We start from the raw sequence: 19,076 nt of genomic DNA on the forward strand, positions 1-19,076 counted from the left end.
CATGAAAGTAAATGAAACATTAATCAGAAATTTGAGTTTGATTGAGTACAATGGCAAAAGTGTACTAGTCTTATTTATTGATGATAGCTAGGGGTGTGTGTGTGTGTGTGTGTGTGTGTGTTTGCGTTAAATACAAAACATGGAGTGATGACATGTATTCAGGTCCTCTTAAGCAAAATAGAAAATGACTTCTATCATAATTCTTGTACAAAATTAAGGCTGGAAAACGCTCTTATGCAAAACAGAAAATCACATCCATCATAATTCTTGTCCAAAATTAAGGGTGGAAAAACGTGTTTCTATGCTTTAATAGTCTGCTTAAATTTCCTTGAATTTATTCACTTAAAATCAACCAACGATTAATATGATCACATGTATTTTTCAGTGGTCAAATTAGAAGGGAAACTTTGAATCAACTGTCCAGATACCCTGGAAATGCAAAGGATTGTTCTTCCTGGCATTAACCATTTTTATAACATGAAGGAGCAGTGTGTTTCCCATCTGAAATTTCAATTTTCTAACTCTACCTTAGACACTAGTTATCTCCCTTGTCATTTTCCAAATGGGAACATTGTTTTCTTCCTTTCCAGGCACCATCTTTTTTTCCCTCTGTGTGGTGGGTCCCTCGTTTTCTGAATGTTGAGCTTTAAGCCAACTTTTCACTCTCCACTTTCACTTTCATCAAGAGGGGCATTAATGGGAAATCACACAAGAATGACAGTGTTTATCCTGGCAGGTTTGACTGATGATCCACAAATGAAAATTGTATTATTTATCTTCCTACTTCTCACCTACTTTTTAAGCATCACTGGTAACCTCACCATCATCACTCTCACCATGGTGGATCCTCACCTCAAGACCCCTATATATTTTTTTCTTCAGAATATTTCCTTTTTAGAAATATTCTTTGTTACTACCATTTCTGCTGCTGTTTGCATGAAATGCTGCTGATGCTAAGATCTAGTCTTTCAGTTGTGTTTGACTCTGTGCTGAAGAAGGACCCCAGAAGACGGCAGCCCACCAGGCTTCTCTGTCCTGGGATTCTCCAGGCAAGAACACTGGAGTGGGTTGCCATTTCCTTCTCCAAAGCATGAAAGTGATCCTCATCTCAAAGTGAAAGAATTTTTTCCTTTTGAATTATTCACTTAGTCGTGTCTGACTCTTAGCGACCTCATGAACTGCAGCCTACCAGGCTCCTCCATCAGTGGGGTTTTCCAGGCAAGAGTACTGGACTGGGGTGCCATTGCCTTCTCCGACTACTACTACTACTACATGCATCCCTAAATTTCTAATTATTATGGAAATGGAGGACAAAACTATTTCCTATAATGGTTGTATTGCACAGTTGTTTTTAGCTTATTACTTGAAGCATTTGAATTTTACTTGTTGGCAGCTGTGTCCCATGACTGCTATGTTGCCATCCATAAGCCCCTGCATTATACAGCCATCATGAACAGTAAAATCTGCACACTTCTTATCTTCTGTTGTTGGATTGCTGGCTTTTTGATCATCTTTGTACCTCTCCTTTTAACCCTAAACCTTGGCTTTTGTGCTTCCAACATTGTTGATCATTTCATGTGTGACCCAACTACCTTCCTGCAGATCTCCTGCTCAGACACACAGCTCACTGAGACAATGGGATTCATTTCTGCTTTGATGACTCTTGTGGTCCCATTGTCAATGGTATTCATATCATGTACCTATATTGCGTTAACAATTCTGAAAATCCCTTCAACTAAGCAGAGGAAAAAAGCATTTTCAACATGTCCTCACATGATTGTGATATTCTTTTCTAATCGCAGCTGCATCTTCATGTATGTTAAACCATCAGTCAAAGAGAATGTTTTTAAAAGGGAATAGCACTACTCAATACCTCCATTGCCACGCTTTTGAATCTTTTCATCTATAGCTTACAGAACCAACAAGTGAAAAAAATCTTTAGTGAATATAATACACACAGTTGTTTCTTTTTCAAACAAGTGAATATGTTATTGCATGATGTATTAAGGAAATAAATGAAGGTGTCTATAATAAAAATAATAGTGTATATAATTGTAGTTTCCTCCCTTTTATTACATTTGATAATCATCCTTCTCTCTTTTCACAGTTATTTTTACAAAAGCCTTGTTTCAATGAAGCTAATTTTCTTCCTGTTCTTCAATAGAAACTTTTTTCTCATCTCTTCCTTTTCCTCTGATTATATGAAAGTAGTTATTCCAAGTTTTCAAAGTGTTTCTTTTCTCTTTGAGTTTTAGTTATTAGGAATATAAACTAGTTTTATGTAAGTTATATTTAATGTAGCAAGCAATGTAAATATTATATTACATTTATATTTAGGTTCAGTTCAGTTCAGTTCAGTCACTCAGTCGTGTCCAACTCTTGGCGACCCCATGACTGCAGCATGTCAGGCTTCCATGCTGCTGCAGCATGCCAGGCTTCCTATCCATAGATGGCAGCCCACCAGCTCCTGGGATTCTCCAGGCAAGAACACTTTGCATTTCTTTCTCAAACATGAAAATGAAATGTCCATCACCCAGTCCTGTGATGACCCCATCCAACCAGATCTTCATCCATGGGATTTTCTGTTGTCCCCTTCTCAAACTCCTGTCCTTCGGTGATTTTCCAACCATCTCATTCTCTGTTGTCCTTTTCTCCTCCTGCCTTCAATCTTTCCCAGCATCAGGGTCTTCTCTACTGAGTCAGCTCTTCACATCAGGTGGCCAAAGTATTGGAGTTTCAGCTTCAACATCAGTCCTTCCAATGAATATTCAGGACTGATTTTCTTTAGGATTGACTGGCTTGATTTCCTTGCAGTCCAAGAGACTCTCTAGGGTCTTTTCCAAACCACAGTTCAAAAGCATCAGTTCTTTGGCTCTCAGCTTTCTTTATAGTCCAACTCTCACATCCATACATGACTACTGGAAAAACTACAGCTTTGATTAGATGGACCTTTGTTGGCAAAGTAATGTCTCTGCTTTTTAATATGCTGTCTAGGTTGGTCAGAGAAGGCTTTTCTTCCAAGGAAGGAGCAAGTTTTATTTTTTTTTAAAATTTACATAATTCACCATCTGCAGCGATTTTGAATCTGCCACAGGTATACATGTGTTCCCCATCCTGAACCCTCCTCCCTCCTCCCTCTGGAAAACCCCAGAGACGGCAGCTCACCAGGCTCCCCTGTCCCTGAGGATTCTCCAGAGCAAGAACACTAGAGTGGGTTGCCATTTCACTTTTCTTCAATGCATTGAAAGTGAAATGGCAAACTCCAGTGTTCTTGCCTGGAGAATCCCAGGGATGGCTGAGCCTGTGGGCCGACATCTATGGGGTCGCACACAGTTGGACACCTGAATGAACTGCAGCCTACCAGGCTCCTCCATCCAGGAGGGATTTTGGCCACAGGCATGAGAGTGATTTTGGAGCCCCCAAAATAAAGTCTGTCACTGTTTCCATTGTTTCCCCATCTATTTGCCATGAAGTGATGGGATCAGATGCCATGGTCTTAGTCTTTTTAATGTTGAGTTTTAAGTCAACGTTTTCACTCTTCTCTTTCACTTTCAAGAGGCTGTTTAGTTATTTTTTGCTTTCTACCATAAGTGTGGTGTCATCTGCATGTCTGAGGTTAAATATTAACATTAATTTATATTTTGTAATACAACCAATTTATTCATGCATAATCTATTTAATGAGCTGAAAGAAACGTGTAGCAGAGATTAAACATTAGAGTTTTTATTCAAATTAGGAAATATTTTAAAAAATGATTGCTATGTGACTTTCCCTAGGAACTAGTTGTTTAGTTTCTATTTGAGAATTGTTAAGTTTTATAATAGTTGAATTATGAAAGAAAAGTGCATTATCTTGCTGGTTTATTTTAAAATTAAAATTAAAAATGAAATACAATGTTTACATACCCAATAAGCACCCCCTTCAATAACTTGGGACACTTCTGAAGCTAATTGGAGAGTGATTGTAAATATCTGTTAAATGAAGGAGAACAATGCTAACAAAATGTATTCATTTCTTTAAGAGTGTCATACACATGGACATAAAAATATATGCCTATATCTCTTAACAATTAAACCAAATTAGTGGAATAACTGAATTTTTCCTTCCTTAAGTAATTTTGAAATTCCTATACTTAATATTCCTATTAAAAAAATATTCCTATTATACCTTTGTTGGTAATGATCAGGATTTTTTTCATCAAAGCAATTTCTATGTTTGACTAAAATTTAAAATATGAAATATGATTAAAACATTTTCACAGAGGCTGATTCATGTCAATGTATGGCAAAAACCACCACAATATTGTAAAGTAATTAGCCAATTAAAATAAATTAAAAATTTTTCACAGGTACACAGTATGTTTGATGATTTTTTGCCAGAAATATATAAGCATTAAACCATAATATATTTTTTACTTCTTTTTTACTTTAACTATGGGTCTTGATTTGAATACTATCTAAAAGAATAGAATAAAATGTAGTCAGTGAGAAATATACATAAATTATGTAATTGATTGGATTATTTTAAAGATTTCTGTTCAGCTTGGTAATGAGGTGAACATTAAAACATATTTTATCCATGAATAGTATTTTTGAAAGAGTAAAATAATTAAATTTTCTCTTGATTATTTGTATATCTACATTTTCCATTTTGAGAAAATAGATATAATGATCATGGAGCATTATATAACTTCTGTAAGTTTTAAGAGCACATAAGTGAAAATAATATATATATATGTTATATATATGTATGCATGTTCCATATTGAGACAGTCTAACATAGGAAAAGATTAAGAATCTCTCAATATTCTCAAGTTATGATTCTGTTATGTGTTAACCAAGATAGAGTTTGATTAAAAATACATTGCCTTCCAGTTGAGCCATTAATTTTTCATTAGAGTACTCTGAAATGCTTCATTTCAATATTTTCAATAGTTACTTACCATAAAAGATACACTGACACTCCTAATAAGGACCTAGCATTATTGAGGTCTTCTCTTCCCAATTCCAGGAAGATTAAAGTTATATTCTCAATCTTCTCTACTACTTCTAATAGTCTATGATATATCACCTCCCATTAGCACTGACCTCTGAATTCTGATTCCCCAATAGTTTACTAGTGTTATTGTTGTTTTTAATTGTCTTGAATATGTAGCACAGCTTGTCAAATTTAGGTAGAACTTCTTAAGAGAAAGTAGGACTCTTTGTGCCCCCATGGACTAGAGTCCATGGGAATTTTCCAGGCCAGAATTCTGGACTGGCTAGCTTTTCCCTTCTCCAGGGGATCTTCCCAACCCAAGGATCGAACCCAGGTCTCCTGCATTGCAGGCGGATACTTTAACAGCTGAGCAACAAACATTTAGAATATATTGGTGGTGGTTTTGTCGCTAAGTCATGTCTGACTATTGCAACCCCATGGACTGTAGCCTGCCAGGTTCCTCTGTCCATAGGATTCTCTGGGCAAGAATGATGGAGTGGGTTGCCATTTCCTTCTCCAGGGATATTCCTGACCCAAGAATTGAACCCAGGTCTTCTGCATTGCAGGCAGATTCTTTATCAACTAAACTACTAGGGAAGCTCTTTAGAATATATTACAACTATTCTTTTAATATCATTAGAAAGTATAATTCAAAGGACATATGCCTTGACTCTTTAAAACATTCCTATTGTAGGAGTCACACTGGAAATATTAAAAAAAAATATGTTTTGACAAATAGGGACTATACAAATTAACAGGAAAGAAGTCTTAGAATATCATGATCTCAAAAGCAGTTTGCTGCATAACTGTATCATATGATACTTATGCAGAAAAAAATAGGTGCTCACAAATAGGATTCTGAAAAAGTTTCTTTCTTTGCTTGTCAGTTTAATATTACCTTTCACTAGTTATCATGTGGTTTTGATAAATACATAAAAGAAAATTGAGAACCAATGACTGGAGATAGAGTTCATTCAGCTTAGACTGACAGATTAACCATACTGTAAATTGTTATTTTCCTGTTTCTATTTTGCAAGAGTAATAATGTAGACTATGATTGAGAGCTTATCCTCTTGATCCTGCTGAATTTTTTCCTAAACATTTTACTATATTTTTTCCTCTGAAATTTCTCCTTCTAAAGAATCTCATCCCCACTGGTCTATAAATTCCTGATAACCATTGTGAAGTAAAGTGAAGTGAAAGTCAGTCAGTCATGTCCAACTCTGTGACCCCATGGAATACAGTCCATGGAATTCTCCAGGCCAGAAAACTGGATTGGGTAGCTGTTCCTTCTGATGTTTCTTGTTGTCTTCTTTCATGAACCTTTATTTGTCTACTTCTAATTATTGGCTAAGTATTCCTTGGACTCTTCATACCAATTATTTTACATTGGTAATTAGCTCTTTATTGAAATTATTTCTCATTATTTTCAAACTGTAAGGTAAATATGTGTGGATATTCTTGAGTCTCTTTTTATTTCTGTTATTTTCATGGCTTCTGTTCTCTGAATCTCTCTCTGGTATGATTATGAATTTTCTTTCTTTTCTTTTACTGCATACTCAAAACTGTATGCAAGTGTTGAGGGCTCTGGATGATGATTAACACTACACATAAGATGTAATCTATGATTGTCCACAGTTAAGGCAGGAAATCTTAACCAAAATAAGGTATGAGATTATTCAAATCTGTGTTCACATATTTTTTAAGAAATGGTGGATTCATTGTGCTTCTTAGGGAATAAGATTTCAGTGCTCAGAGCTAAACACCTAAGTTCTGACCCAGAATTTTCCACTTTGACAAAGCTTAAATGTTGAATTTTGGCTTCAGAAATGAAGAGACAGCAGGAATTTCTTGAGATTCTTCATACATAGGTGTTTTTTTTTTTTTGTAAGTACATTTTTTGGTGATGCTACCAGTTTATTTGTGCATACACTATCTAATGAAATTAAAACTAATTGTAGCAGAGATTAACCATTATTGTTATTGCTCAAATTAGAGTATGTTTAGTTTAAAAATCATTGTCTTAAAGCATTTTCCATAGAAACTAGTTGTCGGTACCTATAAAAGAAGTTTTAACATTACAAATATTTCAATTACAGGTGAAAAATGCCTTCTATTGGGTGCTTATTTTATTTTTATTGAAGTATAATTGCTTTACAATTTTGTGTCAATTTCTGCTGTACAAGGAAGTGAATCAACTACATGTATACATGTATCTTCTGTTCCTTAAGCCACCATCCCACTGTCCCCATCCCACCCCTCTAGGTCATCACAGGGTAACACGTTGTGCTATACAGTAGCTTCCCACTAGCTCTGTGTTTGATATATGGTAGTGTATACATCAGAGAAGGCAATGGCACCCCACTCCAGTACTCTTGCCTGGAAAATCCCAGCTACGGGGGAGCCTGGTGGGCTGCTGGCTATGGGGTTGCACAGAGTAGGACACGACTGAAGTGACTTAGCAGTAGCAGTAGCAGCAATGTACCTGTGGACTATTAAGGAAAGTAACATAAGTTTATTATAAACTGAATAAAATAAAAGCAAGATTAATATAGAAATACTAATTTTAGTTTTTCTGTGTTTTTACCTTAGTCATATATATTTAAAGATTGTTAATGACTGAGAATTTTCTCATGTGAAATTTAGAGTGTTAGTCATTCGCTCATGTACAACTATTTGCTATCCCCTGGAGTGTAGTTGGCCATGCTCCTCTGTCTATGGAATTTCCCAGGCAAGAATACTGGAGTGAGTCTCCATTCCCTTCTCCTGGGGATCTTCCTGACCCAGGGATGGAAGCCAGGTCTCCTCTGTTGCAGGCAGATTCTTTATGCGCTGAGTCACCAAGGAAGCCCTGTTAATAAAGTATATGGAGAGACAAGCAAATGGAGGTAAAGAAAATGCACTCTCTGTGCTCAGTCATGTCTGAGTCTCTGCTACCCCATGGGCTGTAACCCGCCAGGGTCCTCTGTCCATGAGATTTTCCTAGCATGAATACTGGAGTGAGTTGCCATTTCCTCCTTCAGGGGATCTTCCCCACCCAGGGATCAAACCAGTGTCTCTTGAGTCTCCTGCATTGGCAGGTGGATTCTTTACCTGTGACCAATAGGGAAGACTGTTAAGAAAATAACTGAAAGAAGATAATAACAAAGTACATAAGAAAGAAATAGAAATGGAACTTATAAATTTTATAAAACTTAAAATTTATAAAAAATTTATAAATTTTATCAATTTATAAAAATGATGAGATATTTGCTAGATTCAGAAAACAGAAAATATGAACATATAAATAATATGTTAGGATAAGGTCTTTCAAAGGTGGCTCAATGATTGACACTGAATTGCAGAGAAAATTTTCAAATAATTTAGTCTTCTATTAATGGTAAGTAGGACTTCTGTCAAGGAGAAAATCTCATATTTATATAAATGATTGACATTGACCAACATATTCATTTTGATGGAATCAAAGTAGACTTGAGAAAATATTTGCACAGAGGTATGTTTCTGAATATGGAACATTCTATGGCTGAGAATGAAGAAAACTCTTTTCTAACTTGTAACTTAGTTTTTGTTTCCTTTAGCTTTGATAAGAGGGGGGAAATGAAGAACCATTCAGTGGAAATAGACTTCCTACTCCTAGGACTGACAGATGACCCACAATTGCAAATTGTGATTTTCCTGTTTCTATTTTTCAACTACATCCTGAGTGTAAGGGGGAATTTAATCATTATCCTCCTCACCTTTCTGGATCTCTGTCTCAGGACTCCAATGTATTTCTTCCTTCGAAATTTCTCTTTCTTGGAGATTTCGTTCACAACTGCCTGCATTCCAAAATTCTTGATCAGCCTTTTGACTGGAGACAAAACTATTTCTTACAGTGGCTGTGTAACACAATTGTTATTTTTTCTTCTATTAGGAGCTACAGAATTTTATCTTTTGGCTGCCATATCCTATGACTGCTATGCTGCCATCTGTAAGCCATTGTATTACCCAATCATTATGAATAGAAAAGTGTGCCATCAGTTTATACTCAGCTCTTGGATAACTGGCTTCCTAATTATATTTCCTCCTTTGGTCTTAGAACTTAAGCTGGGTTTCTATGCTTCCAAAATAATTGACCAGTTCCTCTGTGACACTTCCCCTATCCTTCAGCTCTCTGACACAGACACACATATCCCAGAATTGATGGCTTTTGTCTTAGTTGTGGTGACACTTGTAGTCACTCTGTTGTTGGTGGTCCTCTCCTACACATACATCTTAAAAAATCATTCTAAAATTGCCTTCTGTTCAACTACCAACAAAAGCCTTTTCCACCTGTTACTCACACATGGTTGTTGGGTCTATCACTTATGGGAGTTGTATTTTTACATATATGAAATCATCAGCTAAGAAAAGTGTGACTTTAACTAAAGTTGTAGCTGTGCTCAGCACCTCTGTTGGTCCTTTACTAAACCCCTTCATTTACACCTTAAGGAACCAGCAGATGAAAGAAGCTCTCAAAGATGTGCTTCACTGGTTTTGTTATTTTCAAAACAATGAGCAAAAATGTAGATATCAGTAAGATGTTGTTGAAATATGAGTGAAGGAATTGAAAACAGTTTTCAATTCAGCAGTTCATAGCTATGACATTTCTCTGCTCATTGATTCATTTCACATTGGGTTTACTCAACCTTATGAATCTCTGCAATTTTTTTTTCTTTCTGAGTAGATAATTTTATTCTTTAATAGTAAACTGCTTTCTTCCATGCAGAAGATTAAATTCTACCTCTGACTAGAAATATCTCTTCTCATCAATGATGTTATCATGTGCTGACTGCTTTCTAAAAATGAACTTTACTGTATATTCTTATTTTTTGTTTGAACAAGTGTTTTATTTTTTATTTTTACTTTACAATATTGTGTTGGTTTGTCTTAACTACTTCAACATCTGTGCTAATTGATAAGCATTGCATCTGCCTTTTTTTTATGGTGTATTTTTCTTTTATTTTCTTAAATATAAATTTATTTTAATTGGAGGTTAATTACTTTAAAATATTGTATTGGTTTTGCCATACATCAGCATGAATCCACCACAGGTATACATGTATTCCCCATCCCGAACTCCCCTCCCTCCTCCTTCCCTATACCATCCCTCTGGGTTGTCCCAGTGCACCAGCCCCAAGCAACCAGTATCATGCATCAAACTGCATCTGCTCTTAATATTTTGTTCTGCTAAAAATGTGAGACAAACTCAAACCCTGATCATTATTGCTGCTGCTGCTGCTGCTGCTGCTGCTAAGTTGCTTCAGTCGTGTCCGACTCTGTGCGACCCCATAGACGGCAGCCCACCAGGCTCCCCCGTCCCTGGGATTCTCCAGGCAAGAACACTGGAGTGGGTTGCCATTTCCTTCTCCAATGCATGAAAGTGAAAAGTGAAAGTGAAGTCATTCAGTCCTGTCCAACTCCTAGCGACCCCTTGGACTGCAGCCTACCAGGCTCCTCCATCCTTGGGATTTTCCAGGCAAGAGTACTGGAGTGGGGTGCCATTGCCTTCTCCGCTGATCATTATTACCTTACATAATTGACATTGTGATGGAAATCAGGTAGAAATCAGATTAATTTTAAAGATCAAAATGCCCTTCTATGAAAAACGTTTATTGATTTCAACCTTGAAAGATGAATAAGGAATAAATATTTCAAAAGAACTGTAACCAGAGGCATAAAATGTGTAAAGGAACTGTGCCGGGAGCCAGCGTGAAGAACTCCGCCCATGGCAAATGTCATGAGGAAGGAGGCTCAGCATACGCAAAGCTGGGATCGAGCCTCAGGAGTCCCCCTGGAAATTCTCGAGCATCTACCCCCAAAACCAGAGTCTGCGTACTTTACTGCTTTGTGCTCTCACCTACACCTCTGACTTTACGGGGGGCTGTCCCCCACCACCTCTCTCTGAAAAAGAGTTAACTTAGGGCTCCATTTAATAAAAATTCCTGGGCGTGACAAGAGTCTTTCAACCTACAAACTCCTCTGAAGGTTCTCTAGCCTGCCTGACAGGCTTGTCCGGCCACATGTGATTATTCACAGCTTCCCAACTGTGAGAGGCACGAGATGCTCTAAACTTTCTAAAAACAGATTATTTTGAGAAGTTAGGAAATTATTACTGTAGTCCAGTGGGCTGATTAGAAATTGTATTGGTGAAGGGTTTTTCATTTGTTGAGCCAATGTTTGTTGCTAAGTCTCCACATCCCCTGCCCTTATACACATTAATGAATACATAGAAGAAATAAGTATTAATCTTTGATATTAATCACATTAGACCTTAGGCTAAGCAAATTCTTTCCTTAATTAAAACCCACTGCACCCTCACCCTATAGGAATGTAACTTTATCTGGTACCTTTGGAAGGTGGCGTCTGTTTTAAAGATAATCACCCCTGGAAAAATAAGTGTTCTGGTTGACTGACTGCTGTCACAAGGAGAGGGTCATAAATTGTCAGCAGGCCCCCTGGCCAGAAGATGATGTAACACCCCTAAGACCTCTGTATACATTTGTATGAAGCACCTGACTTTAATAAAAGTCAGGACTGCTGACCCTACGTGACTTTTGTATAACATCTCAGTGTATAAAAACAGACCCTGGAAAATAAAAAATGGGATAAGTTCCTCGAAAGACTGGTCTCCTCATGTAATTCTGTATTTCACCTTCTGGCTGAATTCCCATCTGGAGAGCGGAGGCCCGCCAAGCCTACTAATTTTGCCTGGGCTTCTAAGATCTGACTGGGGAGGCCTTAGTGTCTCCTTTCCCTCGGGAGAACCGGAAGACGCCTGTGGCCTACGTGGGTGGTGCAAACTTCTTGTCTTGAAGTTTTATTGGTTTTCCACATAAACCAAGTTATTCAGCCTCTTTTCTCCACTGAATTTCCCTGCTGAGCTATCCTCACTTAACCACTCTATAAGCCTCTAGTTAATATTTAATCTATCAGTTGTTTCCTGATCGAAGCTGATGCCATCTCTCTTTCGAGTTTCCCTGGATCCACCAGGGCTGGACCCCAGCAGAACTGAGATTCTACTAAATAAGTTTCACCTAGAGAGCTAAAATATTTTAAAATATGCTATCGATATTTGTATAAATTATCATTATTTTGTATAAAAGTAATTAAACTCCATGCTTTGGTTAAAATTGCTTATATTCAATATAACAATATAGTCTTACTCCGACAATGATAGTAAGCTGTGAAACAAATTCAAGGTAACTGATTTATATCTGGATTTTGGGATCTTTCTACATATTTTAAAAACATTTGTAAATTATAAATATCCTAATCCATGCTGCTATATCAATTTAATCAAATTTACTAAGTACACCATACATATAAGCACACACTTTCATTTTAGATTTTTTAATTGGCATCTAATTGCTTTGCAGTATTGTGTGAGTTTCTGTTACACAAAAGAGCTTACATATACCTATAAGCCCTCCCTCCTGACCCACCCCATCCTACTCCTCTTGGTCATCACAGAGCACTGAATGAGCTCCCTGTGTTATACAGCAGCTTCCTGATAGCTATTTTATACATGATAGTGTATATATAAAATCAGTGGATTTGAACAGATATTGAGACCCATGCAACAATAAAAATAGAGATCATTTACATCTTGCTAGGAATTCCCTTTGCTGCTTCACAGACATCACCCCACCCCATTCCACCATTAACATCATTTAAATCACTATAAATGAGTTATAGCTTTTTGTAACTTCATATTTTTTTTAAAAAAGTATGTACTGTAAGCTTCACTTACTCATCATAAAGGTTTTGAGGTTGATGCAAGCTGATGCTTGCATCCTTAGTTCATTCCTTTTTCTGATATAATTTAGCAGAATCTCTAGGGTGTTTTTTTTTTTTTTTTTCCCACAGCTTGTATACTGTCTCCTATTCTTAGGCCTTGGTATTGTTACTCTGAGGAACCTTCATCAGTACTGAATCACTTATAACAACCAGTTGAAAAATCAGCACATACCACATTTTAAAATGCCATTCACTGAAAAAAATCTATTGTCTCATAATGTCCTTTGAAATAATTGTCTACCAGAAGGAATTTGATTGAAAGGGGTTGCTCCTCTGTATTTTGGTGACTCTACTGATCACTTCCTATTCTCCAAAGCAGTGGAAGCAACAGAAAGTGTCGCTAAAGAGAAAGAGAATGATACAACACCATTGATCATCTGGTTGTTCATTTACAAGTCCATCTCAATTCCAAATTAGTTTACTAGTTTATTTTAATGCAACAGGTTCCAAGACTCAACCTGAGTTTTTAAAAGTTAGGAAAACCAGTGTGCTTATGTTGGCTAGAGTCATATTGAGAAAACTAATATGAAAGATCTCGGATTGCAGCCGTGTAGAGTGGTTCAGGAAATCTTGCGGGAAAAGGCAGTAGCTCTCAGTAAATTCTGAGAAATTACTTATTAACAGCCTTAGCAGTAAAGTTTGTAGTTCTCCCTTACTAAGAATTGACATGGATCTTGCCTCTGCTCACCTGTCTGGCCACAGATACTTCTGGAGAATAATAGCCACTGCTTCTCTTCCAATTTCCGACTTTTGTACCAGTACCTCTCACAGACAAACTGAAATAAGCAACATAAGGGGAAAAATCTCTGGAAAAAGGCATCCTGGTTTCTCCATCACACTTAGAAGGCTCGCAGAAAGTCATACATGATGATTTGGCCACAGAAAATTCAATGCAGATAATTTGAAAACAACCAGAAATATGGGCTTAGAATTGCAGGTTTTGCTTTTATCACTAGCTCTGCCTGAAAAATGATGTCATTATTAGGAAAAAAATTAGAACATCTGAGAATTTTTTTTGCACGTTTTTGCTCAACTCACCCTCATTATATAGAAGAGTACTTAAAGATTTTGGTTTTTCAGTTCAGTTCAGTCACTCAGTCATGTCCGACTCTTTGCAACCCCATGAATCGCAGCACTCCAGGCCTCCCTGTCCATCACCAACTCTCAGAGTTTACTCAAACTCACGTCCATCAAGTCGTTAATGCCATCCAGCCATCTCATCCTCTGTCGTCCCCTTCTCCTCCTGCCCACAATCCCTCCCAGCATCAGAGTCTTTTCCAATGAGTCAGCTCTTCGCATGAGGTGGCCAAAGTACTGGAGTTTCAGCTTTAGCATCATTCATTCCAAAGAAATCCCAGGGCTGATCTCCTTCAGAATGGACTGGTTGATCTCCCTGCAGTCTAAGGGACTCTCAAGAGTCTTCTCCAACACCACAGTTCAAAAGCATCAAATCTTTGGTGCTCAACTTTCTTCACAGTCCAACTCTCACATCCATACATGACTACTGGAAAAATCATAGCCTTGAGTAGACGGACCTTTTTTGGCAAAGTAATGTCTCTGCTTTTGAATATGCTATCTAGGTTGGTCATAACTTTCCTTCCAAGGAGTAAGCGTCTTTTAATTTCATGGCTGCAGTCACCATCTGTAGTGATTTTGGAGCCCCAAAAATAAAGTCTGAGACTGTTTTCACTGTTTCTCCATCTATTTCCCATGAAGTGGTGGGACCGGATGCCATGATCTTCATTTTCTGAATGTTGGGCTTTAAGCCAACTTTTTCTCTCTCCACTTTCACTTTCATCAAGAGGCTTTTTAGTTCCTCTTCACTTTCTGCCATAAGGGTGGTGTCATCTGCATATCTGAGGTTATTGATATTTCTCCCGGCAATCTTGATTCCAGCTTGTGTTTCTTCCAGTCCAGTGTTTCTCATGATCTACTCTGCATATAAGTTAAATAAGCAGGGTGACAATATACAGCCTTGACGAACTCCTTTTCCTATTTGGAACCAGTCTGTAGTTCCATGTCCAGTTCTAACTGTTGCTTCCTGACCTGCATACAGATTTCTCAAGAGGCAGATCAGGTGGTCTGGTATTGAGGTAATCTTTCAAATTATTTCAAACACCTTTGACACCCTGATTTAAAGTCATGTTTCTACAGGATATGGTAGATGGGGTTTCTGATGAAGGGAAGAATCAAGAAAAGAGTGATAAAAGTTAAAAATATATATATTGCTTTTAAAGTAATTTAAGTTTCCCATGTGGCTCATACAAGTCTAGATAGAAGTATGTCCAAAGGAGAGCAAGACCTACAAGATCTAGGATAAATTATTTGTTAAAAAAATTAAAGATTATTATTCATGAGAATCATTTTTAAAATATTTATTGAATTTGTTGCAATATTGTTTCTGTTTTATGTTTTGGATTTTTGCCAGGAGGCATGTGGGATTTTAGCTCCTCAATCAGAGATTGAACCCACACGCCCTGCATTGGAAGGCGAAATCTTAACTACTGGAAGGGAAATATGGGAAGTCCCGTAGGATAAATTCTGTGTATTCAGCAAATCACTGAAAAGAGAATGGTGCTTGTTTTTTACTCATTATTGCAACAAATCTAAAAACTTCAAGTTGTAGAAGAGTACATGCAAGACATAGTTCTTGACACTGAATGTTTATAATTTGATTACACAGAATGAGGTTAACTGAATAAAAGTGTCTTAATATAAGAATTTCATTTGTGTCTTAAACCACAGATAGAAGGTTTTAAGTGTTCTTTGTGTTGAAAGTATTTCCATTAATAAATGTTCTTCTGCATAGTCATTACCTCTTATAGAAGTAAAACTGACAAAATACATTAACCATAATAAATTTGATTTGCAAATATTAAAAGCTTAAAGAATCTTGCTAGTCTAGTAGGGCATTGTTAGCACCATGTAGACTTGAAATTCCAAGCAAATGTTTGTCTCTCCAAACTCTAGAGACTTTCCTTAACATTATTTGTATATGTTGCAAATATATATGTATTCTTACATATATGTAAGAAGAGATGGCAAGAATACACAGAAGAACTGTACAAAAAAGATCTTCATGACCCAGATAATCATGATGGTGTGATCACTCAACTAGAGCCAGACATCCTGGAATGTGAAGTCAAGTGGGCCTTAGAAAGCATCACTACGAATAAAGCTAGTGGAGGTGATGGAATTCCAGTTGAGCTATTCCAAATCCTGAAAGATGATGCTGTGAAAGTGCTGCACTCAATATGCCAGCAAATTTGGAAAACTCAGCAGTGGCCACAGGACTGGAAAAGATCAGTTTTCATTCCAATCCCAAATAAAGGCAATGCCAAAGAATGCTCAAACTACCACACAATTGCAATCATCTCACACACTAGTAAAGTAATGCTCAAAATTCTCCAAGCCAGGTTTCAGCAATATGTGAACCGTCAACTTCCTGATGTTCAAGCTGGTTTTAGAAAAGGCAGAGGAACCAGAGATCAAATTGCCAACATCCTCTGGATCATGGAAAAAGCAAGAGAGTTCCAGAAAAACATCTATTTCTGCTTTATTGACTATGCCAAATCCTTTGACTGTGTGCATCACAATAAACTGGAAAATTCTGAAAGAGATGGGAATACCAGACCACCTGATCTGCCTCTTGAGAAATTTGTGTGCAGGTCAGGAAGCAACAGTTAGAACTGGACATGGAACTATAGACTGGTTCCAAATAGGAAAAGGAGTATGTCAAGGCTGTATATTGTCACCCTGCTTATTTAACTTATATGCAGAGTAAATCATGAGAAACACTGGACTGGAAGAAACACAAGCTGGAATCAAGATTTCCAGGAGAAATATCAATAACCTCAGATATGCGGATGACACCACCCTTATGGCAGAAAGAAGAGGAATTCAAAAGGCTCTTGATGAAAGTGAAAGTGGAGAGTGAAAAAGTTGGCTTAAAGCTCAACATTCAGAAAATGAAGATCATGGCATCCGGTCCCACCACTTCATGGGAAATAGACGGGAAACAGTGGAAACAGTGTTGACTTTATTTTTCTGGGCTCCAAAATCACTACAGATGGTGACTGTAGCCATGAAATTAAAAGACGCTTACTCCTTGGAAGAAAAATTCTGACCAACCTAGATAGCATATTCAAAAGCAGAGACATTACTTTGCCAACAAAGGTCCGTCTAGTCAAGGCTATGGTTTTTCCTGTGGTCATGTAGGGATGTGAGAGTTGGACTGTGAAGAAGGCTGAGCACCAAAGAATTGATGCTTTTGAACTGTGGTGTTGGAGAAGACTCTTGAGAGTCCCTTGGACTGCAAGGAGATCCAACCAGTCCATTCTGAAGGAGATGAGCCCTGGGATTTCTTTGGAAGGAATGATGCTAAAGCTGAAACTCCAGTACTTTGGCCACCTCATGTGAAGAGTTGACTCATTGGAAAAGAGTCTTATGCTGGGAGGGATTGGGGACAGGAGGAGAAGGGGACGGCAGAGGATGAGATGGCTGGATGGCATCACTGACTCGAAGGATGTGAGTCTGAGTGAACTCCGGGAGTTGGTGATGGACAGGGAGGCCTGCGGTCCTGTGATTCACGGGGTCGCAAAGAGTCAGACATGAAAGAGCGACTGATCTGACCTAATATGTATATATATACACACACACACACAAACACACACACATATACATGTACATGTATATATACATATTTCAACAAATTGAATACAGTCGTCTTTATTAGTGAATAAAATGATTCAATTTTGGGTTATATCTTATTACTCGATAGTTGAAATATATAACAAAGATGCTTTCAGAAGAAAATAAAAATAGATATCATTTATTGCATTATTCATTATATATTGACTCTTTTTTAAATTTCTTCTTGGTCCTTCTTAAACCTTTCTAGCATCTTCTCGACCCTTGTCTCCAGGCTACGTATTTGTAAATCCAATTTGTTTTCAAGATTTTGAATCATTTTCACTATCATTATTTGGAATTCTTTATCAGGTAGATTCCCTATCTCTTCCTCTTTGTTTTGGTTTGGTGGGCATTTATCCTGTTCCTTTATCTGCTGGGTATTTCTCTGCCTTTTCATCTTGTTTATATTGCTGTGTTTGGGATGGCCTTTCTGTATTCTAGCAGTTTGTGGTTCTTCTTTTTTGTGGAGGTTCCTTGCTGTGGATGGGGTGGATGGGTAGCTTGTCAAGGTTTTCTCGTTAGGGAAGCTTGTGTCAGTGTTCTGGTGGGTGAATCTCTATTTCTTCTTTCTGGAGGGCAATGAAATGTCCAGTAATAAGTTTTGAGATGTCAATGGGTTTGAAGTGACTTTGGTTAGCCTGTATATTGAGGCTCAGGGTTATGTTCCTGTGTTGCTGGAGAATTTGCATGGTATGTTTTGCTCTGGAGCTAGTTGGCCCTTGGGTGGTGCTTGGTTTCAGTGTAGTATGGAGGCATTTGACGAGCTTCTATCGATGAATGTTCCCTGGAGTCAGGAGTTCTCTGGTGTTCTCAGGATTTGGACTTAAGCCTCCTGCTTCTAGTTTTCAGTCTTATTCTTACAGTAGCCTCAAGACTTCTCCATCTATACAGCATCAATGATAAAAATTCTAGGTTAATGATGAAAAGTTTCTCCACAGTGAGGGACACCCAGAGAGGTACACAGAGTTACATGGAGAAGAGAAGAGGGAAGAGGGAGATAGAGATGACCAGGAGAAGGAGAGGGGGAATCAAAAGGTGAGAGAGCATGCTAGCCAGTAATCACTTCCCTATATGCTCTCCGCAGTCTGGATCCCTCAGAGATGTTCACGGCGTTACACAGAGAAGTGATGAGGGAGGAAGGAGACAGAGGTGGCCAGGAAGATAAAAGGGGGGAATCAAAAGGAGAGAGGCAGATCCAGCCAGTAATCAGTTCCCTGTGTTATCCACAGCCCAGAACACACAAAGAGATTCACCAAGTTGGGTAGAGAAGAAAAGGGGAGGGGGGAGATAGAGGCAACCTGGTGGAGAAAAAGGAGATTCAAAAGGGGGATACAGCAATCAGGCCAGTGATCTCGCTCCCAAGTAAAAATTGATACTGAAGATTGGGTTCTTAAAGGTACAAAGTTAATAACAAGTACCAAAAACCAAAGATGAAAAATCTTGAGTAGAGGTTAGATTCTCAAAAAGGGAGGAGGATTCAGGATGGGGAACACATGTATACCAGTGGTGGATTCATTTTGATATTTGGCAAAACAAATACAATATTGTAAAGTTTAAAAATAAAATAAAATTTAAAAAAAATTGAAAGC

The 19,076-nt window shown here is 37.7% G+C and overlaps 2 pseudogenes; both read left to right on the forward strand.

Annotated features, from left to right (window-relative positions):
* Positions 1 to 696: 696 nt before the first annotated feature.
* Positions 697 to 2,015, forward strand: LOC102266167 (olfactory receptor 6C74-like; annotated as a pseudogene).
* A 6,559-nt stretch (positions 2,016 to 8,574) lies between these two features.
* Positions 8,575 to 9,535, forward strand: LOC102265883 (olfactory receptor 6C6-like; annotated as a pseudogene).
* Positions 9,536 to 19,076: the final 9,541 nt, after the last annotated feature.

The sequence above is a fragment of the Bos mutus genome, chromosome 5 (assembly GCF_027580195.1).
Source record: "Bos mutus isolate GX-2022 chromosome 5, NWIPB_WYAK_1.1, whole genome shotgun sequence".
Lineage (NCBI taxonomy): Eukaryota > Metazoa > Chordata > Mammalia > Artiodactyla > Bovidae > Bos > Bos mutus.